We start from the raw sequence: 25,477 nt of genomic DNA, 5'->3' as shown, positions 1-25,477 counted from the left end.
CTCCAATACTTGCATCCGCCACCCTAACGCTGGCGTGTTCCCTCAGTCCTCTCTCGACAAATCCAACAGTACAGGTTCTCCGGTGCACCAAGTATTTTCTGCGGTGATGCCTGCATCATGGCCAATTGAGGAGATCTTGTGTATTCCACATAGAAGAAATATTGTCAGTTCAAGAATAGAGAATTTCTGTACCAGACTTAATATTAGTTTGGTGCGTATTCTATCTTCAGTCCATGAAAAATCACAGAATAGTTGGTGTGTGTGTAGAAAAATCGTCAGTGCAAGTTTCAAAATTCTGTAACTTTAGATATATCACCTAAATAAGTAATGATTTGTAGCAAGTTTCTTCAAAATTCAGTAAAGTTTAGATATATCACCCTAATATCGTCAGTGCAAGTTTCAAAATTCTGTAAGTTTAGATATATCATCAAGAAAAATTGATGAGTCACCAGCTGCTTTATATTCATGTTCTCTGTAGCACAAGTAGCAAATGGGATTGACTGGGAGTGATCCCTGAACCATTTTATTAAAGTCCATGGTTTCCAACAATGCTAATGCTACTAGAAAGGAGCTGGAGGTGATGAAGCCTCTTGGCTTCTCCAATTAGCATGTTTGGCCAGTCCTGAAGCTCCTCCTCAAGCTCTTCGATGATGACTGGGCGCCCATCCAGGACGAGAGCTACCGCATCCTTGTTGACACCTCATACTTGATGGCAAAAGCAATGAACCAATACCTACCACTACCCTTCATGTAAAAAATGCTACTTTCGTTTTTGTTAGCCTTCCTTAATTACCACTTGATGCTCACCTTTCCAATTGCAGTTTCTAAAAAAATTTAGAGCTTCAGTCCAACTATGTTGCTTCTGCGATTATCCATATGTAGAAAATCACACTAAAGATTGTTTTGTTCTCTGAACCTAAACACATTTGTTCTTTGAGCTAAAATGCATTTATTCTCTGAACATAAACAGGATGGCTCTCTGAACTTAAGTGTGTGTGTTCTATGTGTATTCTGTGAGTGTTAGAGAAATATGATGTATTTTGTTTTTGTAGAATAAAAATATGACTTATGCATTGCTTCTTGGCCCAGCTGAGAGAACCCTCATGTTAAAAAGTATAAAGCAGTTTTGAAGCAATTCCTAGTGTATTTTGAAGCATTCATGGTTAAAAAAGCAACGACAACCTCCTCCGTTTGTGTTGAGCATTGGTCATCGTCCAAGTTGAGGACTAGGTGCCGTCCAAGTTCAAAAAGGGTTGTATGCAAGTACAGAAGTTTGTTTTAGTGAGAAAAATGTGGGGTCCTGACAATATTATGTATGATTCATTTGTTCAACCTTAGAACTTGGTGATATTCAGTATATTTTTCTATGATGAAGACACACATGAAGTCCTGTGCAAATGGTTATCCCCCTAGTGCTTCCAAGATTCGTATTTTGTTTCTTTAAATGTGTTGTGCGCCTGTTTGATGAGGTAAAGCAAAGTAAAAAAGTGAAAATGTCACTAAAGACACTTGGAAGTACAAATGTAAAAAATAAATAAGTTTTGATTCTCGTCAGGTAGGAAGTTTGGAGAAGAAAACATAAGTTTTTTAAAAGAAGGGAATGGTAAGAATGTAAGTCCGTTCAACTACATAAACCATAAAGGTACGATGTGTGATGACACCGTCAGTAAGGATAAGGATGAGAAAGAAAACTAAAAACTAAAACTAAAAGAACAACGAGTGATTATTTTTTGAGAAGTACAAACTCTCTAGTACCATAAGTATCATAAATAAAAAATAAAAAATTGCATCAGTTCTAACTCAAGGGACATTAAATTTGCAAAAAAAATGTACTAGTAAAAGTTCGGAGGAAAAAAGAAACTTAATAAATGAAAAAATGACAAGTTCACAACTACAAAAGTTGTACGTTCAAACATGACATCTCAGATAAGTTTGGGAGAAAGCTCAAATAAAAGAAAAGCACACGGAAATTCAAATGGTAAAAGTTCAAGTCGCAAAACGCGAGAAGTCCAAAAACATCGTTGCAAAAAAAGAGTTCAAAAAAGAAACACACAAAACATTTTCTTTTTGAAAAAATATCAATCAATTCAAGATATAAATCATGCAAGTCCGAGGACTATGATACCGCAAACCATTGAAAAGTTACGAGGAAAACCGTATCCAAAAAAAAGTAAAGTCTAGTCTGCGAAAACATGATCAGTACAAACCCATACGGACATCCGTTCAAGTACTTTTTTCGGAACCATTCAAAATTACTCTGTGAAAAATACCTCCTCAGTACACACATACACATAGATCAGTACGAGTACTCTGTTTTTTCTGATGTGAAAACAATACGAAGGGTCTCACCGTATTTCAAATTATTCTTCACTAGTTGCGAATTTGAGAAAATGTTCAACATGACTAATTTCACATTTTCAATGGCTTTGCGTAGACGTTAAACTGAAATCTTTGGCCTCTTCGAAAGTTTCGCATTTGACAATTCTTTGTGAAATTTCGTGGATAAGCAAATAAGCAATCTGGCCCTTTCAAACAGTAAATGTATTTGGATTCGTGGACAACAATAATTGATGGATGCAAATAAGCAATGTAACCCTTTATCTCAAAAAATATAAATCGAAAACTTGCTATATACACAATTAAGGAACAAATTGCCTCCTCTGTTTCTTCCCAAATTGGGAAGAACGCAACACAACTAGTACTATGTACAATATAACTGTGCTCTACTTAGCTGAACGATTAACTCCACTCGGCGTCCGCGTCTCCACCATGCCGCTGTGCTCGCTATCCTCTCGCCACGCTCCAGCGTCTGGTGGCTCGACGAGCATCCCCTGCAACAAAGATCTCATAGTATGACCCGACAAACATGCCGCCAAACTGTTGCTCGTCGTCGAGCTCCAGCAAGTCACCTGACAATATGGAGAACAGCGCGCCCCTCAGGATGACGGCTGGCTCCTCCGCTGGGCAAGCTACTGGAAGAACAATCTGCTGCCGCTGGAACACTAAATTGCTGTCATGATTGATAAATTTAGGTTTTTTTTGCAGGTTCAATCTCTAAGTATTTTTTTGCGGGGAATCCAATCTTTGGTTTACCTTGTAGAAGTACCTCCTTCCGGGCTCCAACCCATTCATGAGGCCATCGAAGACGAAGCCTGGATCCCTCCACCCTACATTGTCATTCGCCAGCGCGTCGCACATGTGCTTCTGCTCGTACGTCCTCACCTCCGTGCCCACCTCCGTCCAGCCCTTCTCCTCCTCCTTCTCAAGCCCATACCTCATGGCCCTCTTTCTGGCATCCGCGCACACGAACATCACCCGCATCTCATCAGCCCTATCGGTGAACGAGAGGTGCACCTGCTCGGACCGCGCGGCCGAGCCCGTGAAAGAGACCTCGCCGGAGTGGGCGACGTGGTGGCGGCCATGGAGGAGCGGGTTACCGTCATGGTCGACGTGGTGGTAGGAGTACTTTTTGGCGGGACAACAGAAGAGGCGGAACTGGTAGAGCGCCCGCAGGTTGGGGAGCCATGGGAGGGTGAGCTCTCCACGGCCGCTGCGCCAGGAGGCGGAGCCATTGAGGAAGATGTAGCCGAGAAAGTCGCGGTCACTGGAGGTAGGGCCTGGGTTGCCGGGAGGGATCGGCCACAAGCAGCTCAGTCGACGGCTGGAGTGGCCGGCTGAACAGACGGGGGAAGAGCAGGAGGGGATCTTATTTGCATTTTTAATAAAAGACGATCAGTTCAATGAAAATGACAGAATCAGTACAACCGCTCGAATGCACCAGTACAAGTAGGGTAACAGAATAATATTCTGTTACGTGTAACAGAATAGCCCAGATGTATATATATATATATGTTTACCTCTTGACCATTTTGAGACTCCTCGTCATGTCCGTGATCTCATCCGGGACTCCGAACAACAATCGGTCACCAAATCATATAACTCCTATAATGCTATATCGTCAATGAACGTTAAGCGTGCGGACCCTATGGGTTTGAGAACTATGTAGACATGACCGAGACACCTCTCTAGTGGATAACCAATAGCGGAACCTGGATGCTCATATTGGCTCCTACATATTCTACGAAGATCTTTATCGGTTGAACCGTTATGACAACATACGTAATTCCCTTTGTCCATCGTTATGTTACTTGCCCGGGATTCTATCGTCGGTATCTTAATACCTATTTCAATCTCATTACTGGCAAGTCTTTACTCGTTTTTTAATACATCACCTCTTGACTAACTCCTTATTCATTTGCTTGCAAGCTTATGATGTGTATTACCGAGAGGGACCAGAGATACCTCTCCGATACTTAGAGTGACAAATCCTAATATCGATCTATGCCAACTCAATAAACACCTTTGGAGATACCTGTAGAGCATCTTTGTAATCACCCAGTTACGTTGTGATGTTTGATAGAACACAAAGCATTCCTCCGCTATTCGGGAGTTGCATAATCTCATAGTCGAAGGAATATGTATTTGACATGAAGAAAGTAGTAGCAATAAAACTGAACGATCATTATGTTAAGCTAATAGATGGGTCATGTTCATCACATCATTATCCTAATGATGCGATCTCGTTATCAAATGACAACGCATGTCCTTGGTTAGGAAACCTTAACCATCTTTGATTAATGAGCTAGTCTAGTAGAGGCTTACTAGGGACATGGTATTTGTTTATGTATTCACACATGTATTTAAGTTTCCGATCAATACAATTCTAGCATGAATAATAAACCTTTATAATGAATAAGGAAATATAAAATAACAACTTTATTATTGCCTCTAGGGCATATTTCCTTCAACTTGAGCACTTCAATTATATGCTAGTGGACAAGTTTGTTGCCGGAGGTATCATCATTAAGCTTCCTCTATTGTGGAGGAACTTTGCTACCTTACTGAAGCATAAGAGGCAGGAGTTTTCCGTTCTGGATCTCATTGGTACTCTTGATGTGGAAGAAAAGGCCAGAGCAAAAGACATACGTGCTTGAGGTATTGAGGGAGGTGCTAGTGCCAATCTGGTATAGAAGAAAAACTTCCATCCCCCGCAATTTCAAGAACAAGGGAAGTTTGATGGTAAAGGGAAATTTGATGGGAAAAACTAGGCTTCGCAACACACCAAATTCAAGAAGAAGGCTGACAAGAAGAAAGGTGTTTGTCATGTGTGCGGAGATCCTGATCATTGGGCTCCTAGTTGCCGCAACCATTATGACAAGCGTCAACATGGGAAAGGCGGCAAGACCGCTAATGTTGTCATTGGTGACATTGACATGAAGGATGTTGGGTATGGCATATGTCCCACTATTCATTCAGTATGTCATTTTCCTGATCGAGTTGATTGACACGGGTGCTAATGTGCATGTATGCGGTGATATTTCCATGTTTTCATCTTATCAGACCGCATGGGCTTCCACCGTGCTGATGAGCAACAGTTCAAGTGCTTCTATTCGTGGTATTGGCATGCTCGGTCTGATGTTTACTTGGGGGAAGATCATGCGGCTGAAGAACATGCATTATGTCCCCTCCATCAATAAATTTGTTGTTAGCGGATGTCTTTTGTGTAGGATGCCTACAAGCTTGTCTTTGAGTCGAATAAATTTGTAATATCCAAGTATGGAACCTTTGTTGGTAAAGGCTATGAGTCAGGAGACCTGTTCAGTTTATACTTGTCAGATGTTTGCACTAAAGTTGTTAATCATGTTTGCAACAATAGTGAATCAAATGTATGGCATTCACGTCTTTGTCATGTTAACTTTGGATGCATATTGCGACTAGACAAGTTAAACTTAATCCCTAGTTTCGCCACTATTAAGGGATCCAAGTGTCAAGTTTGTGTGCAAGCTAAGCAACCTCGTAAGTCTTATACGACTGCAGAAACAAGAAATCTTGCACCACTAGAGGTCATACATTCAGATCTTTGTGAAATGAATAGTGTTTTGACAAAGGTGGAAAGAAATATTAATGACGTTAATTGATGAATCCACTAGATATGGCCATGTGTATCTTCTGAAATCTAAGTATGACTCTTTGAACTTTTTTAAGATCTAAAGTTGAAGCGGAAAACCAACTTGATTGGAAGATCAAGAGGCGTAGGTCCGATCATGGTGGAGTGTATTTTTCGAAAGAGTTTGATTCTTTTTGTGCGGACCATGGTATAATCCATGAGAGGATGCCTCCCTATTCACCTTAGTCAAATGGGGTAGCCGAAAGAAAGAACTGTACTCTAACTGATTTTGTTAATGCCATGTTAGGCAATCGGGTCTCTCCAAGGCATGGTGGGGGGGACGATATTGACTGCATGTCATGTCCTAAACCAAGTTCCCACAAAGGACAAAGAGATAATTCCATTCGACGAATGGGAGAAGAAAAGGTTAAAACTCTCTTACCTACGAACCTAGGGTTGTTTGGCGAAAGTTAATGTGCCAATTCCAAAGAAGTGCAAGCTTGGACCAAAAACTGTGGATTGTGTTTTCCTAGGATATGCTTTTCATAGCATTGGCTATAGATTTTTGGTTGAAAAATATGAGGTATCTGACATGTATGTGGGTACAATCATGAAGTTGAATGATGCGAATTGCTTTGAAGATACCTGTCCAATGAAGGATATGGCTAGCTCATCAAATCAGGAGATGCCCAGTTCATCAAATCAGGAATTAGTTACAATTACTGAACCTACAATTTCGATGGAACACTTTGGAAATCCCATGCAAGAGAAGAATGAAGTTCTTACTAGGAGCAAGAGAAAGAGGACTCAAAGTCCTTTGGTGATGGTTTTCTTGTGTATCTCATAGATGACACTCCCAGTTTTGTTCCAGAGGCCTATGCATCCGAAGGTGCTGACTATTGGAAGGAATCGGTCCATAGTGAGATGGATGATATGTCTATGTCATATCTATAATTTCTAATTGCTTCATGCCAATATTATACAACTTTCACATATTTTTGGCAACATTTTATATGATTTATTGGACTAACATAGTGATCCAGTGCCTAGTGCCATTTCCTATTTTTTGCATATTTTTTGCTTCACAGAATATCCATATCAAAGGAAGTCCAAACACGATAAAAATTTATGGAGAATTATTTTGGAATATTTGTGATTTTTTGGAGGTGGAACCAATGCAAACAGGGGCCCACAACCACCAAAAAACACCAAGGCGCGCCCCAAGGCTCAGGCACGTAGTGCAAGGAAGCTTATATCTGGAAAAAAAATCATGTTAAAATCTCAGCGCAATCGGAGTTACGTATCTCTAGGAATATAAAATGGTTTTTGGCCAGAAAATAGAATGTGAAACAATAGAGAATAGATAGTGAGATCCAATCTCAGAGGGTCTCCCGCCCCTCCGCCACCATGGAGGCCATGGACCAGTGGGGGAACTCTCCTCCCATCTATGAGGGAGGCCAAGGAAGAAGAAGAAGGAGGGGGCTCTCTCCCCCCTCTCTCGGTGGCATCGGAGAGCCGCCAGGGCAATCATTGTGATGACGATCTACTCTGACAACTTCGCCGCCATCAACACCAACTCTCTCCCCCTCTATGCAGCGGTGTAACCTATCTTTTACCTGTTGTAATCTCTACTTAAACATGGTGCTCAATGCTATATATTATTTCCCAATGATATGTGGTTATCCTATGATGTTTGAGTAGATCCGTTTTGTCCTATGGGTTGATGGATGATCATGATTGGTTTGAGTTGTATCTTTTATTTTGGTGCTGTCCTACAGTGCCCTCTATGTCGCACAAACATGAGGGATCCCCGTCGTAGGGTGTTGCAATATGTTCATGGTTCGCTTATGGTGGGTGGCGTGAGTGACAAAAGCACATACCCGAGTAAGGGGGTCATTGCGTATGGTATAAAGAGGACTTGATACTTAATGCTATGGTTGGGTTTTACCTTAATGATCTTTGGTAGTTTTTGATGCTTGCTAGAGTTCCAATCATAAGTGCATATGATCCAAGTAGAAAAAGTATGTTAGCTCATGCCTCTCCGTCATATAAAATTGCAAGAGTGATTACCGGTCTAGTTATCGATTGCCTAGGGACAAATGAATTTCTTGTGTGACAAAAGCTATCTACTTTTGTTATCTTGCAATTTATTCATAATTTTATTTTTGCAAAGTACTTCTAGTTTTGTACTTGTTGTAGGTAAAGCAAACAATAAGTGTGCGTAGAGTTGTATCTGTGGTAAATAGAACTTGAGGGAATATTTGTTCTCCCTATAGCTCCTCATTGGGTTTGACACTCTTATTTATCAAAAAAGGCTATAAACGATCCCCTATATTTGTAGGTTATCAAGAAATTTTCTAGCACCGTTGCCGGGGAGAAATAGCGCGGGGTGAATATTCTTGTGTGTGCTTGTTTTCTTTATCACTAAGTAGTGTTTATTTTCTGTTCTAAGTTGTTCTCTATCTTTAGCTATGGGTATGGAACACGAAACACCAAAAAAATTAGTTGTACTTGCTACTCATGGATATGGGGAACCTCCTAAAATCCCCGATGCTCGTTATGTGAAAAATATTATGTACTACTTGGATAATCTTGAGAAAACCCCATTCAACTTGATATTGGGAGGCACGTTGGATCAACATGAATACTTTAGGGATTATCGCTTGATGCAAAAAGGGAAACTGTTATGGGATCAAATTCATATGTTGCATTGGTGTACTCGGGGGCTATGCTTGACATAAGATTATACTTGTTGCTCTAGGATGAAGGCTCCACACCTTCCCTTTTCATGAAAATTTAATGAGAATGAAACCTTAGCTTCTTATGCTAATGTAGATATGATTACTATGATGTGGAACGAATAGAAGAATTTGTTGCTTTTAATGGTGCTTATTAAATTGAATCTATGTTTGGAAAGTATGAAGATTATGATGATGCTGTTTACAGACCTGAAATTTTTTCTATACTTAAATATTGCTACGATAATTATAAATACAATTATGATATTGATGTATTTATTGAGAAAGTCTCCGTTGTCCAAGAAGAGACTAATATTTTGCAGGAATCTACGAAAGAAGAAATTGATGAAACTGTGAGCTCGTTAGATGAAAAGATGACGAGGAGGGTGAAGAACAAAGGGAGAAAGAGTGGATTAGCTACCCGTGCCCACCTTCTAATGAGATTAACTCTCCAACTCATACATTGTTTAATATCCCTTTGTTCTTACCGAAGGATGAATGCTATGATAATTTCTATGATCCCTCGGATTTGTTTGAATATCCCTTTTTGATGACCCTGATGCTTTCTATGCTTGTGGCCAAGATGCCAATATGAATTATGCTTATGAAGATGAACTCGCTATAGTTCCTTATGTTAAGAATGAAACTGTTGCTATTGCACCCACATATGATAGCCATATTATCTTTTTGAATTCTCCCAACTACACTATATCGGAGAAGTTTGCACTTATTAAGGATTACATAGATGGGTTGCCTTTTACCGTTGCACATGATATTTTTGATGAATATAATATTCATGTGCTTGTTGCTCCTACTTGCAACTATTATGAGAGACGAACTATATCTCCACCTCTCTATGTTTCCAACACGATAAAATTGCAAGAAACTGCTTATGCCATGTATTGGCCTTTACTTGATGTGCATGAATTGTTATTTTATGACATGCTGATGCATAGGAAGAGAGTTAGACTTTGTCATTGCATGATATATGTTGATTTGTACTCACTACTAAGTTACAAATCATTGCTAATTAAAAGTGGCTTTGATATACCTTGAGATCCGGGTGGATCCATGATTTGAGCAATTTATGTCTAGCTTAATGGTTTTAAAGAAAGCACTGCCAGGGAGACAACCCAGAAGTTTTAGAGAATTATTTAGTTCCCTTGAGTGATTTTATAAATTTTAAAAACGAAAAAATATAGAGGGGAACTTAAAACTTCACAAAAAGAAAAGTTAAAGTGAGAAAGACTAGCACCGTGGAAGTGGGAGCATGCCTTGAACTTTGTTCATGCCCATGGAAACTTTGTGAATCTCGATTATAGAAACTTCTCAAAAAGATAACTATCCCCTTGTACAAATCCATTGTATTATAAAAATAATGTGCCAAGATTTTCCTTTAGGATGATTAGATTGCTTGTTCGTATGTGCGGTGTAAAAACAGAAACTTTGGCTATAGTGCGTGAATTTACGTTTTTTACTGGAATGTCAAAAGTTTCTGAAATATTTACACAGTACTGATATGCAATTTTTTTATTTTTTTCCTATTTTTCAGAATTTTTGGAGTTACAAAAGTATGGTTAAAGTTCAGATTACTACAAACTGTCCTATTTAAGACAGATTCTGTTTTTGATGCATTTTTTTGCTTGTTTTGATGAAACTATCGATTTTATTTGTGGTATAAGCCATGGAGAAGTTATAATATAGTAGGGACACTGGTACATCGACGTGCTACAAATGGTTTTTAACCCCTTTCCGCGACAACGTTTGGAATTGTCGCCAAGTGAGTGTGGGCGATAGGGGGGTCCTTCCCACACGACCCAGAAACCGTCGGGGATAGGCCCTCCTGGCACACTGGCTAGGGCAAAATGAGTTCGTGTGCGATCTGGCGGGGCATCGAAACCTAATTGTTTCCGTTCGTATGTACATCCCACACGGTGAATCCCAGAAAAACATTTCCGCTCGTATGTATATCACACACAGTTTTTTGTGTGGAAATGTTTGTGCAAGGTGGCCTAATGCAAACAATTCTCTGCCGGAAGCCGTGTGTGATTATTAGTTGATCAAACACGCCTACTTTCTAGAAACCTTGTGTGTTGTTTGAGTTCATCGCCCACGGTGTTGTCTGAGTAACTGTCTGCAATAGAAAACCCCAATAAGCAGGGTAATTAGCATATTATTGATAATCCATGTACTAATCAAATTGATATTTCTTATAAAAGCACACCAAATATTTCATATCCGTATAACAGCAACCAGGATTTCATAATCGAATTACATTAGATAGCTTCGGCACTCAGTTCCGCCATTACACAACAACACCAAGGTTCACATGCAACATCAAAAACCATTGGATAGTAGCATCATACATGGTAAATAGACAGATGAATCTCATCTGCGAAACTGCAGAAGCGGAAGGAAAATGTTGAGCCTTCAGTGATGTTTAATGTCCTCGCAACTTTAGGCCAATGGCTATGGATAATTGCCTTCCCAACCTTCGTCCTCTTCAGCAAGACTTCAATATTGTACCGCGGGTGTTGAATGAATACCTTCCTCCCCTCTTGACCATGCAGGTGGTTTGAGAGGTAATCATCGGTGAACTGCTTTGAAAAGTACTAAAAACAAAGATATGCAAACAAGGTAAAAGAGTTAGTACCATCCTATAGTTGATTGATGGAGCAAGGGGTAAAAACAAGGTAAAAGATTTAGTACCATCCTATAGTTGGCTGATGTCTTATTCATTGTGCAAACAAAGATCTTGTTGTTACTCTTTGCAAGTTTATTCATCCTAAAAATCTTTCTGAGTTTCTTAACTTGACTGATATTCATGGAAATCTCATTTCCCCATATGCAAAATGGGTCGAACAGTGGTTCTAAGCCTCTGATAGCAGGACGTACATGTGCAAGACCAAATTGTAAGAAACCTAAATATTAGAATGATTCCTACAACTACACAATAATGTGCTATTAGCCAAAGGACCATGCTTGAACAAACCTTGATGGTAAACCGCAGTGTCTCCCATTGTTTCCCAGCAACACACATAAGGAAGATCTTGATCAGGTTAACTGAGAGTTGTCATACTATCAGTAGAATATGTATGGAGTACAATCAAATTCAATTTATTTCACATGCGTAACAATACAAAATTGTACCCACAACAAATGAAAATCAAATTGCAGAACTGAACCAAACTTTTAAATAGACAGCAGACCAAATGAACCAAAATAGTTAACTAAGCACGACATTGCATAATAGAAACATGTACTAGAAGATAAGACAGTTGACAAAACAAAGAATGCTTGAGAACACTACTATGAAATGTAGCAATTGTTGGACCAAACTGTTAACTGAACATTACATTTCAGAGGACCAAAGTGTTAACTGAACATTACATTTCAGAGGACCAAACTGTAAAGTGAACATCATATTGCATATTAACATTACAGAGGACAAATCACTAGAAGGCATTGGCGGTGGCCTCGAGAAAACATCACAAACTGTATTTTAAAGTAGACAACCGCGTGGCGGTGTTGATAGTGGCCTCGAAGACGAGGTGCTCCTCCAAGATCTGGTGGTTGGCACAATGGCAGCCATAATGACCTCATGCGCGCGTGCGGTCGCGATTTGCTTCTCCGCTGCCAGATGTTATTGAGCTCTGATACATCTCCAACGTATCTATAATTTTTGATTGTTCCATACTATTATATTATTTGTTTTGGATGTTTAATGGGATTTAATATGCTCTTTTATATTATATTTGGGACTAACCTATTAACCGAGGGCCAAGTGCCAGTTTCTGTTTTTTTTCCTATTTTAGAGTTTTGCAGAAAAGGAATACCAAACGGAGTCCAAACGGAATGAAACCTTCGCGATGATCTCTCTTGGACCGAAAGCAAACCAGAAGACTTGGAGATGAAGTCGGAGATGCAACGAGGCGGCCACAAGGCAGGAGAGCATGCCCAGGGGGTAGGCGCGCCCCCACCCTCATGGGCCCCTCGTAGCTCCCCTGACCTAGTTCCTTCGCCTACATATACTCTTATACCCTAAAACATCAGGGAGACCACGAAACCACTTTTCCACCACCGCAACCTTCTGCACCCATGAGGTCCCATCTTGGGGCCTTTTCCGTCTATCTGCCGGAGGGGGATTCTGTTATAGAGGGATTCTATATCAACACCATTACCTGTCCGATGAAGCGTGGGTAGTTTACCATAGACCTTCGGGTCCATAGTTATTAGCTTTATGGCTTCTTCTCTCTCTTTGATTCTCAATACCATGTTCTCCTCGATGTTCTTGGATATCTATTCGATGTAATATTCTTTTGCGTTGTGTTTGCCGAGGTCTGATGAATTGTGGATTTATGATCAAGATTATTTATGAATATCATTTGGTTCTTTTCTGAATTATTATATGCATGATTTGATATCTTTGCAAGTCTCTTCGAATTATCAGTTTAGTTTGGCCTACTAGATTGATCTTTCTTGCAATGGGAGAAGTGCTTAGCTTTGGGTTCAATCTTGCGGTGTCCTTTCCCAGTGACAGGAGGGGCAGCAAGGCACGTATTGTATTGTTACCATCGATGATAACAAGATGGGGTTTTCATCATATTGCTTGAGTTAATTCCTTTACATCATGTCATCTTGCTTAATGCATTACTCCGTTCTTAAAGAAATTAATACTCTAGATGCATGCTGGATAGCGGTTGATGTGTGGAGTAATAGTAGTAGTTGCAGGCAGGAGTCGGTCTACTTGACACGGATGTGATGCCTATGTTCATGATCATTGACTTAGATGTCATCATAATTACATGCTTTTCTATCAATTGCTCGGCAGTAATTCGTTCACCCACCATAATATATGTTATCTCGAGAGAAGCCACTAGTGAAACCTATGGCCTCGGGGTCTCTTTTCCGTATTATTGAATCTCGTTTACATCTTGCTAGTTTCCGATCTATTATTTTGCAATCTTTACTTTCCAATCTATAAACCAAAAATACCAAAAAAATATTTACTTTATCTATCTCTATCATATCTCACTTTTGCGAGTGACTGTGAAGGGATTGACAACCCCTTTATCGCGTTGGTTGCAAGTTCTTGATTGTTTGTGCAGGTATTCGGTGACTTGTGCGTCGTCTCCTACTGGATTGATACCTTCGTTCTCAAAACTGAGGGAAATACTTATGCTACTTGGTTGCATCACCCTTTCCTCTTCAAGGGAAAACCAACGCAAGCTCAAGAGGTAGTAAGCTCCACATTATACTGCATGCAAAATGGTTGTGGGCGGCGCTTAATTGGAGGAGGGGGACATTGATTTCGGCGGATGGTGTCACGTCATCGCTCTGGGCATGTGGGCCGGGAAAGGAGGAGGATGGTGTGGGTGCACTACTGCAGGATGCTGCTAACGCGACACTATGATCAGAGACCCTTTTACAAAACTGTGTGCGATGCATTAATCGCAAACGGTGGTGTAAAAAACCGTCAAAAAGGTGCAAAACATTTGTGATGACGGATGCATCAAACACAGTTCAGATTTTAGTTCCGTGTCTGATGTAGGGCATACGGTTCAGTGCAATTAACCATTTGCGATGAGGAGCAACAAAAGAAACGGGCAGCCAGATGAAGGTGTGTGCGATAAACAACATATAGTTCACTAGGATGAACTATTTGTGATTAGGCAACACAAAAGAAACGGTCAGCCAAATCAAGGTGTGTGCGATATACGGCCTTTGGTTCACGCGGATGAACTGTTTGTGTTGAGACAAGAGAACATAAATGGTTCAATATAACAAGATGTGTGTGATACGTGACAAACAGGTTTGTAATCAGATATGTGTGCGAAGACCGATAATAACACAGACGGTTGCTGCTAATAAGACGTGTGTGTTGTGCGATGGGATTGCATACAGAACAACAATATATATAACACTCCTTAAGACCTTATTCTAATAACACCAGCCTTATCTGCACACCACCAACAGATCGCCGCCGCCCCTCCCCTCCTGACCTTCTACCGCGGCAGCGGCCTGGGATCGCTGCCGCCCCTCCCCTCCCGACCTTCTACTGCGGCAGTGGCCTGGGAGCACCGCCACCCCTCCCCTCCCGACCTTCTTCCGCGGCAGCGGCCTAGGAGCGGCGCCACCCCTCTCCTCCCGACCTTCTCCCGCGACAGCGGCCTGGGCGCGATGCCGCCCCTCCCATCCCCACTTTCTCCCGCAGCGACGGCCTGGGAGCGCCGTGGCCCATCCCCTCCCGGCCTTCTTTCGTGGTGGCGGCCGGCAGCGACACCGCCCCTCCCCTCCCGGCCTTCTTCCACAGTGCCGGCCAGGAAGCGCCACCGCCCGTCGCCTCTCGGCCTTCTTCCACGACAAGCACTGAGCAACACCTCCCCCACCAGCATATCGGCCTTCTTCCACGGCAGCAGCTCGGTAGCGCCGCCTCCGAACTCCTCCGGGCCTGCAATTAGTTGTACTTCATCACATGTGGATTGGTGCTGCCTTAACATCAAACCAATTCGAGCAAGGAGGAATGTGCACAAGGTTGCTTCATCCATGGCAGCTTCTTGGAATAAGTCTGCATCGACCTTCAGAGCAAATCCTCCTTCCCCGTTCACCTTGAGCAACGTCCAGACCGCTCATGAACTTCTAAAGGGCAAGTGGACTGCACGGGCGAACGTGAAAGTTGTGCAGACGGACGAGAAGGGAACTTCCTCTGTAAACACAAGAAATCACTGCAACACGAGGTAAGCAGTACACTTCCTCAACCATCTCAGTGCAGTTATCCTAGACAAAGTAGTAAAGCAGTACAACACGCCTACAAAAACTACGCGGTGTGGTTGCTTCGGTTCATTGTGGGGGAAAATGCAGTGCACTTACTCGGTTACGCAGTACGCTTGTATAGGTTCATTATGGATAACAATGCAGTGCGGTTGCTTTAGTTCACCTTGCAGGGTGATGCAGTCAGCCTGTAATACTTCGGCAGTACCATTTTGAACACATTGCAGTTCGCATGATTTAGTTCATTTAACCTGACAATGCAGCTTGGTCATTTTGTGTGCAGGAAATGACATTCAGCAGATACAAAATGCCGCGCATAATTGACAGCACTGAGAACAACAACTTTCAGAAGAGTGGAGCTTCTTCTGAAAGAGATACTGGCTGGGTTACCCCTGAGATTCCTCAAGGATTCTTCACGACAACAAACAGGGTGCAGTACTCTCCCGAAGAAGATTTTTTCCAGGAAGAAGATGTAGTCTTAGATGAGGATGATGTCACATTCGTCTGGGAAGGCACTCACCAACGGGATGATGAAGATGATGACGATGAAGATGAGCCAATAATAGTTCTCACCACAGAGTATAAACACGAGTTCACTATGTTTGGACAACATGTCCGAACAGACAATGATGACGCAGTTGAACACGATGTTGCAGCAGATGATGATTATGACTATGATGATGTGCCACTGCACCAAAATTTTCAAACCAATCCACCAAGACATCATCACAACACTGGATTACCGCCACGTCCACCTGCTGCACCAAAAAAAAGAGCTCCAAGCAGACATGCTGCATCAACTTCGAGGCTGCGACCACCAACGGTGCCTCGGTCAAAAGTAAACAGCAGGTACAAATCCTCCTCACTATTGCCGCCGCGAGATCCTCAACTACACACATCTGCTATAACCCTGCCATATCCAATACAACCCGGCGAGCTGCAAACACCATCGGGTGAACGACTCTACACACAGGTAAGTTTATGTTCTGAAAAAAAAAGTTGCAGTCCATTCAGATAACATTCCAGTGCACAGTGATATTTCTTGTGAGGTTTGACCTAGCATCTAATACAATGGATTCTTCTGAAAACTTAGGAACATTGCAATGCTTTATTAAACTCGTATGAACAAAACAAATTATCTCATAGAGCATTGCAATTAATGCAGGATAAAAACATGCCTCTGAACCTCGTACCTGCTGCTGGAATGAAGTTCACCACGTACGACAAGGCATTGGACTTTTACAACAATTATGCAAGATGTGCAGGGTTTGGCATACGCTAGAGGGCAAAACACAGGACAAATGCCTACATTTTCTGCTCAAGAGAAGGGACACACAAGCAGACTGTGTCAGATTATCACCGGGTACGTCAGAAGACATCAAAAAGGATTGGCTGCAAGGCAAAGATTAGAGTCAAAAAGAGGAAGGATGGCAAATTTGTGATAGAAATGGTTCAACTCAACCACAATCACAAGATGCTGGAAAGCCCCGGGATACTTTTGCACATGCGATCGCACAAAAAAAGACGATCCTTTGGCAGACCACTTAGTGAAAGACATGCAACTGGACAACCACACACATGCTCAGATGATGTCGACGCTGTCGCGTATGTCCGGTGGTCTGCAGTACATGGGACATACTAGCCGCGACTGGGTAAACAAGTAAGCACGTAACAGATCATATCTGTTGAGCATTCTGTCGGTAATTATTCCCTGTTTGATGAGATGAGTTTGCATCGTGTCTGAAAATGTAGGAAACAGAAGTTTGCCAGAGAAGAGTCCGAAGATGATGTTAAGAAACTTCTGGATTTCTTCGAGAAAATGCAGAAGATAAACCCAGAGTTCTTCTATGATTATGATGTTGATGTAGATAACCATGTAAGAAACGTCTTTTGGGCGAACGCAAGTTGCAAAGGATCGTATGAAGATTTTGGAGACTGCGTTACATTTGACACGACGTATAAAACTAACAAATTCCACATGCCGCTGGGAGTCTTTGTGGGGGTGAACCATCATCTACAGAGCACCATATTTGCTGTTGCACTCGTGCGAGATGAAACAATACCATCATTGGAGTGGGTTTTCAAAACCTTTCTAAGGTGTATGAACAACAAGCCGCCAATCTTCATGCTCACAGGTACAAAAAAACACAACACCCGCATACTTACGTTTGTTTGGTGCACTGATATTTCTTCCATCTATCTTGCACACACGCAAACAACTTAATAAAAAAATGTTGTTTGTGACTTCTCAGACCAGTGTTCTTCGATGAAGGCAGCATTGAAAACTATCCTCCCACAAACTCTGCATAAGCTGTGTCGGTGGCATATCATGAAGAAGTACAAAGACCACCTCGCCTTGTTGTATAAGGCACATGAGAAACTAAAGGATGAACTCAATGCGGTGCTGAACAACCCACTAATGCCGTCAGAATTTGAACAAGCATGGAAGAACGTCATTCAGAGGTGCAACTTGCAAGATAATGAAGTGATGAATTCGCTGTGGGATGACAAGCACGAGTGGATCTCGGCTTACTACAAGGAAATTTTCTGTGCTTGGATGACTTCCACACAGAGAAGCGAGAGCATGAACCACATACTGAAGACAATTTTTGTCAAGGAGAAGCATGATCTCCGTCTGTTTGCTCAGCAGGTGGATAAGTGCATTCAGACGAGGAAGGTCGTCGAGCACGAAGAAACAGTAACAAATGAGGTAAACAAAATGTCAACCAAAAACAGCTAAAATATGACTACAAAAACAAACAATTTTTTCATTTCTCTCATTCGTAACAGTGCATTTGTGATCATGTAGTCAGAGGTAAAAACAACAACCAAGTTTGGGTTCGAAGTTCATCTATCAAAAGTGTTTACAAGGGCAGTGTTTGCAGATTTCAAAGAAACACTCTACCATAGCACTGCATTCCAAGCAGAATGGTGCCCTGAGAACCCGACAAATTATCTCGTACACCACTACAACACATCGGATGCATTTGACTGGGCAAGGCATAATTTCCAAGTGGTCGCCGATGAAGAGAAAGGTGTCTACGAATGTGAGTGCAAACTCTGGACACACATACGTGAGACTCCTAGCAAAAAAAATCTAGATTCTGATAGTCATGCATGAAAGCTCGCTTACTGAACTTTAAAAGTCCACATGCATGAGTAATTCACAAAACCAAATGAAGTTCACTTTAAAAATGAACAAATAATGAAAAAAATATGTGTTTACTAATTTCATGTAGTTCACTTACAAAAAAAATCGTGTGTTTGTCTACAGGGCTCTTTTGCATCCATGTGCTATGCATGCTTTCTCATTTGAGAGTACTCAAGATTCCTGAGGTGTACATCATGAAAAGATACACCCATAACACAAGATCAGATGCAACGTTTGACAGAAGAGACTACGAACAAATAGCACCAGATGGAACCTCGCTTTTTTCCCGTAGAAAATTGGTGACAAAAACAGTAATGGACCTTGCAAAAGAGCAACAAGGTCCGACGCTGGGTGCCATAGAGTGTTGTCTGGTATGAGGGCACTGATCGAGGAAGTTGACGTGCTTAACAAAGAAGAAGAAGAAGAAGAAGAAGCAACAAAACTAAAGCAAGGAGAGAAATCCCAGCATGATAATAATGCCGAGCAAGCAGAAAATACTAAACACAACGGAAATGGTGCTATCAAAAAAGAAACAGTTCTTCCACCTCCTGTTTCAAACACAAGAGGAAGGAAGAAAGGGGGTGACGCAACCCAGAAAAAGGTGGCATGCAAGGAGAAAAATGATGACAAAAACAGTAAGCCACAGCCTGAGCTGAACAGTGATGGTCACCCACTGGGAATAAGAATGTGCAAAACATGTAATGAAATCAGCGGCCACAATTCCAGGACATGTAAAAAAAGAGATGAACAAGAAACACAAGGACATGGCCATGCAAAACCAAACAGAAATTCCACTCACAACACTAAGAAATGGACGAAACCGGGACGTTGTAGCATCTGCAAAAAGTGGAAGAGACACAATTCAAGAACCTGTCCCAAAAGAAAAAGAAAAAGATCAGAAAATGAGGAAGACGAAGAAGGTGAGATCAAAGAAGAAGATGGTGACACAACTAAAGAAGAAATGGCTTATGAAGAAGTAGATGGAGAAGAGGAGGAAGAAGAATAGAGTGAAGAGGATGAAGAACATGAAGAAACTGAAGAAACAGATGATGAAGATGATGAAGAGGAAGAAGAGAGTGAAGAGAGTGAAGAGGACGAAGAACATGAAGAAACAATGCCAACAAGACCACCCCAAGGGAATGCTGCTGCACACAAAAAACCGAGAACAACACCACTTCCAAAAAACAAGGTAGGAGCAAAGAAGGATGCAGTTCACAGCGCTGGAAAACGAAAACCACCATCAACCAGCACGCGGGGATCAAAGAAGGATGCAGTTCTCAGCACTGGAAAAGGAAAGCAGCCAACAACCAGCACGCAGGGAGCCAAGAAAGATGCAGTTCGCAGCGCTGAAAAACGAAACCAGCCATCAACCAGCACGCGGGGATCAAAGAAGGATGTAGTTCGCAGCGCTGAAAAACCAAAGCAGCCATCAACCAGCACCTGGGGAGCAAAGAAGGATGCAGTTCGTAGCGCTGAAAAACGAAGGCAGCCATCAACCATCACGCGAGGGGCTACAAACACAAAGGTGCAGAGACAAGAACCAGCAACACCGCCATGGAAAACAAAAGAAAGTGCGACATTAGACACGCTCCAGTCACCGCGCAGAAGCAGCAGGTTGACGATCAAATAGATGAACTTCAATAAATTAATCATATGCATAGCAGTTTGCTTATCTCTATGACTTATATTAGTTTAAATTTTGTGTAAACACAAATTTCCCGTTGACTATGAGTTATTCAACTAAACCATGTAAAGAGAAAATGGTATATAGAGTATACCATATATATAGCAGTCTAGAGTAAAACATTGACACATTTTGATTCAAAAACTATGTAAAAAATGCTGTTAGCTCACTGGCAGCACGAAGTTCAGAATAATAATTGAAGCGGTTCAGATCACAAAAGTGCTTATTACAAAACACATCAAAAAGATGAAGCGTTCAACACGCAAAAGTACTTACTAGAAACCAACCTCATAAACTTAGCCAATCACGTCAAACTAGATTCTAAACGTACAATCCTCGAGTTCAAAGAAGTTGAGGACAACAACTTTCTCAGACTTCAGGCCACTATCAATGACAAATTCCTTCCACCCTTTCTGCAGACACAGCCGCCCGTCAACACCTACTCTGTGCTTGGCTGGTTTAAGGTATCCATTAATTACCAAGAACAACTTGAAGAATTCCATTCTTCTTGAGCCGCAGATACCTAACAGCTCGTTGAGGAATTTTCTGTAAAAAATAATAAAACTGTTTGAGAACGATACTAGCAGTACAATTCTCATACTGTGCATAGAGCGGTAAAAACCTACACAAACTACAGACACGAGCTAGATGAAGTGCACAACAGTCCAACAAGCAGTACAAATAAAACACATTTCAATATGCAGTACGGAACTTGCAAATATGCAGTACGCTTCAAACTATCATGCAGTACTCGAGACTAGCTACATGTAGTACACACCATACAAATTGGGAAAAAATGTGGAAACATGTAGTGCTCAGCTAATATATAAGCAGTTCACATATTGTAATCACGTAAACTAAAACACAAGCTGCATGCACACAAGCAAAAATAAATAAAAACAAGAAATAAGAACACATTGCAGTACACTTCAAAAAAAAGTGCGTTCCTAAAATACTAAAAGTTTAGAATAGAATGAAGTTGTACAAAAAACACACAAAGAAACAATCATATCTAACGAAACATACCATCTTGTAGTGAGTCTCCACATCTGTTGGCGTAAGCTGATGGACAAAAGGACTCGTGCAGCCAAGCCCACGGCGAAGCAGGGTAGAATAGAACGCAGAAACGTTGATCTAGCCCATATCCAATCCTTCCGTGAATACTGTACCATATGAAAGCTGCTCGGCTCGCCCAGTTCGGCACAATACCTTCCCACCACGACAAGCACGACGGGCCTGCGAGCAAGCTGAACAATCACAGTGCATCGGCACACCACAACCATGGCCGCAACAGAAGAGATACACGCAGGGCCCTGGAGCCATCGCAACAAAAACCTAGAAAAGCAAAAAAATAATTATAGGCTAGAGAAAGGAGAGAACTTGCGGCTAGAGGAGAAATGAAATGCAAAGGAAGGGTATAAGTTAGCCTTCATTTATATAAGAGGAATGCAAAAAGGTCAAAACTGAAAATTAAAGCGGACTTAATGAAAATTATGTTCCCAAGAATAAAGGACAATCAATAAAGGCTTATGTTACCAAAGAAAATTACTTTGACAATCAATAAAGGCTTATGTTACCCAACAAAGCAGTGCACGAACCTAAATTTGAAAAAAAACACATAAGAGGAAAAACACAAAAAGAAAAACGCAAACACGTAAAAAATCAATGTAGTGCAGAAATATATGAACGTGCAGTACAGAACCATAATCAATGCATTACGCGTATGATTTACTAAGCAGTGCACTCCCACACATTGGAAAAAAAGATAACATAATAGCAAAAACATGGAATCAAAAAATGAGAACTGTACATGCAGTATGGAATGCGTGCACCTGCAGTACATAACACTGATCAATGTAGTGCACGCCCCGACATCGAAAAAATATCTAAGACAGAAAAATACGAATGCAGCAGAGACTCTGTCGAATGAAGTTTTAACATAACCAACAAAGCAGTACACGAACCTAAATTTGAAAAAAGAATACGTAAGAGCAAAAACACAAAAAGAAAAACACAAACACATAAGTAATCAATGCAGTCAGAAATATATGAACATGAAGTGCAGAACCATAATCAATGCATTACATGTATGACTTACTAAGCACTGCACTCCCATACATTGGAAAAAAAGATTACATAATAGCAAAAACACAGAAACAAAAAATGAGAACTGTACATGCAATACGAAAAAACAATAAGTTCAAAAATAAAACATCAAAAAGAAAAATGAGAAACATTTTTAAATGAATAACAACAAACAAAAAAATGTGCGTCGCCACTGCCAGAAACTATTAATAAATAAAACGCAGGAAGCCCGAAGTCAACGTACAAATGCAGACCGCGACATACTACAATGTAGTTCTCCACGTGGAAGCACGAAGTATTCTTTTTTCTGAATTGCAGTTCTCTTCACTCTGCAATGTAGTATGGCTAAAATGAAGAATGCAACCCTATCACTTAAGAAAAGCAGTCCGACACCCATACCCACACTACCCTCCATCCACACAAAAGCTGTATTACCACAAAAAATAAGAGAAGAAAAGAAAGAACTCCATCAAGAGAAGAAAAGAAAGTACATCTGTGTGAATTCTAATCCGATATAATGCAGTACACTATCTGGACCTGTGCAGTTCTATTCTGATAGCAAAGAAGTGCATTGACTTGGACAATTCACCGAAAACACAATCATCAAATTTTCTAACAGTTGCGTCAGTACATAGAACTAATCACGAAGAAAGAGGCGACGACTTTTCGAATTTCCAACGCACTAACAAAGCCTCCTCATAGCAGAACCTCTCCACAGTTGTCACATAACTTAAAACAGAGCCCCACCACGCTACCACCCTGCTCCACCTATCCCACGTCCTGTCAAGGAGATGCAGAGGAGAGCAGAGGAGAAAACACAACTGCTTCATCCCCCAAAAAACCCCACTGCATCTTATTCTCCACACTTCCTCTCTCTCCAAAATAAACACGAGAGAGCAGAGGAGAGTCATGGCGGATGCACCTCTGTACAAGAAGCGCCGCAGATACACCAGGGAGCTCCACGATGTCCTCCTGCACGGCAATCACAAGCTCCAGATTGTTTGCACAAGCAAGGGTAAAGACGTGGACAAGATGATGTCCACGTTCAGGAGGAAGCTCGGCGGAATGCCCATCAAACTAGTCGGCGTTGATGTCGAGTACACGCACTACGTGAAGCCACAGCGGGAAGCGATGCTCTAGCTATGCGTAGAAAAAGAATGTCTTGTCTACCACATCTCTGCAGCTAAAGACAGGTAAGAATAATTATCAATCTGTACTATTGCTTGTCAATATTGATTTTAAGTTTTTCTTCACTGCAATTGCCAAATATTTAAACTTTGGTTCTCCTTTTTTAAAAGCATGGCATATGAATTCATTGATAGTTTTCATCTGGCTCCATGTATGTCACTCATGTGTTCAATTATTGAATTATATGATCTAGCAATACACACACTTTAATTCTGTTTTACCAAATACGAATTACTTGGCTGAACAATAGAAAACTACAACATTAACATACAATACATGTATGAAATTAGGTTCAAGAATTCAAGCATACACAAAACATGCATTGTTTATGCAATCTATTATTAGATTTACTAGTTATGTTGAACAAAGTATTAGCAACTACTAAATGCAACAGATTCAGATATTCATATTGCAGATCAGTTTTAGAAAAATAACAAAAAAACATTGGTTGTTCTAAGAAATAAACTATATTCACTCTATACAAACATATTGCATGCCAATGGAACTAGACAAATTCCTCATGAATGATGAGTACACCTTCGTCGGATTCGGTATTGAAGGAGACAAAATCATGCTGAAGGTATCTGGTTTGGAGATCAACTCCGACTACATTGATATTCAGGTGGAATGGAGAGACCCATACAATAAAAAGAAGTTCGACTCTTTGGCTGATGTTGCCGGCAGGATGACAGACATTCACTACAATGACATGAAGAAAAAAATTAACCGCAAGAAGGACCATACTCTATGGGGATTTTGCCCGCTGCCAGAAAAGCTTATCAAGTATGCAGCAATACATGCATTCGCAACATATGAGTCATGGAGAATCATCTACGATGTCATAATGGGACTGGACAGGGCAAAAGGAGAAAAAGAAGCAAAGAAGAAGAAGAACAAGGCTGTAATCCAATACAGCAACTAGAAAAAATTAGGGCTATGTTTAGTTTCACTTTACTTTAGTCATTGTGTTGTTCTTTGTTTCATGTATGCAAGCTTATGATGATGTCTGTTGCTTCATATCGAACATTTCTTTTGTAAAAACATGTCAGTTTGCTTGTGATCAATTGCTTTCGCAGAACTTAGTTTGTATTAGAACAAGTATCTAGACAACTTTGAAAATTTTAATGCGTGATACCAAAACATACTATTCACATACAAAACATATTCAAAAAGAACATTAAACAAAAAAAATTATGTAATCCGACTACAAACTCATACACAAAAAATAAAAGATTAATGCAATTCACAAATGGTAAAAAAAGGAGTACACATGTGTCCACATGCAGTCCACAAAAAGTAATTTTAGAAAAAGGACATTAATATTAATATTTCTAAAAAATATAATCCGCAGACCATTCTAAACAAACGTGAACACGGAACAAATATAAGGCAGTTCACGAAGTGTATACATGAAGTGCAGTACATGCATAAATGTAGAACGACAAGGGCAGCAGCAACTTTTGTGCGGTGCCCAACACACAGACTTGCTACACGCAGTGCAGTACTCAACGTTGGTGCAAGCAGTACAAATGACATCATTTGTACTACCACGAAAATATATATCATCCAAAAAGAAAAACATGCTTCAAATAAGGAAAAAAATTGATCACCCAGCTGCAACCAGGCCCCGGACATTCTATTTTTCCAACAAATGGGACGCACGCAACCCCAGAGCCACACCCCCAAGATAGACAGGGGGCGACAAGGTGTGACGGACTCGCCTACGCATGCGGCACCGCGGCACGCCGCGTCGCCTCCTGCTCCGGCTCGTTCCAGGCTCGGCCTCGCAGGGGGGTGGGGAGGAGGGTCACGACCCCCCTCCCCACCCGCTGCTCGGCCTCGCGCTAACGCATGCAGTGCGCTTGGTTGACACGCGCAGTGCAGACATTCTCTTATTCGAACAAATGGGACGC

At 41.2% G+C, this 25,477-nt stretch overlaps 1 pseudogene; it reads right to left on the bottom strand.

Moving 5' to 3' along the window:
* Positions 1 to 2,723: 2,723 nt before the first annotated feature.
* LOC119279620 lies at positions 2,724 to 15,233 on the bottom strand (annotated as a pseudogene).
* Positions 15,234 to 25,477: the final 10,244 nt, after the last annotated feature.

Source organism: Triticum dicoccoides, chromosome 3B, assembly GCF_002162155.2.
Source record: "Triticum dicoccoides isolate Atlit2015 ecotype Zavitan chromosome 3B, WEW_v2.0, whole genome shotgun sequence".
NCBI classification, from domain to species: Eukaryota; Viridiplantae; Streptophyta; class Magnoliopsida; order Poales; family Poaceae; genus Triticum; species Triticum dicoccoides.
The sequence above is the reverse complement of the archived record's forward strand: the minus strand, read 5'-3'. Positions and strand labels throughout refer to the sequence as shown.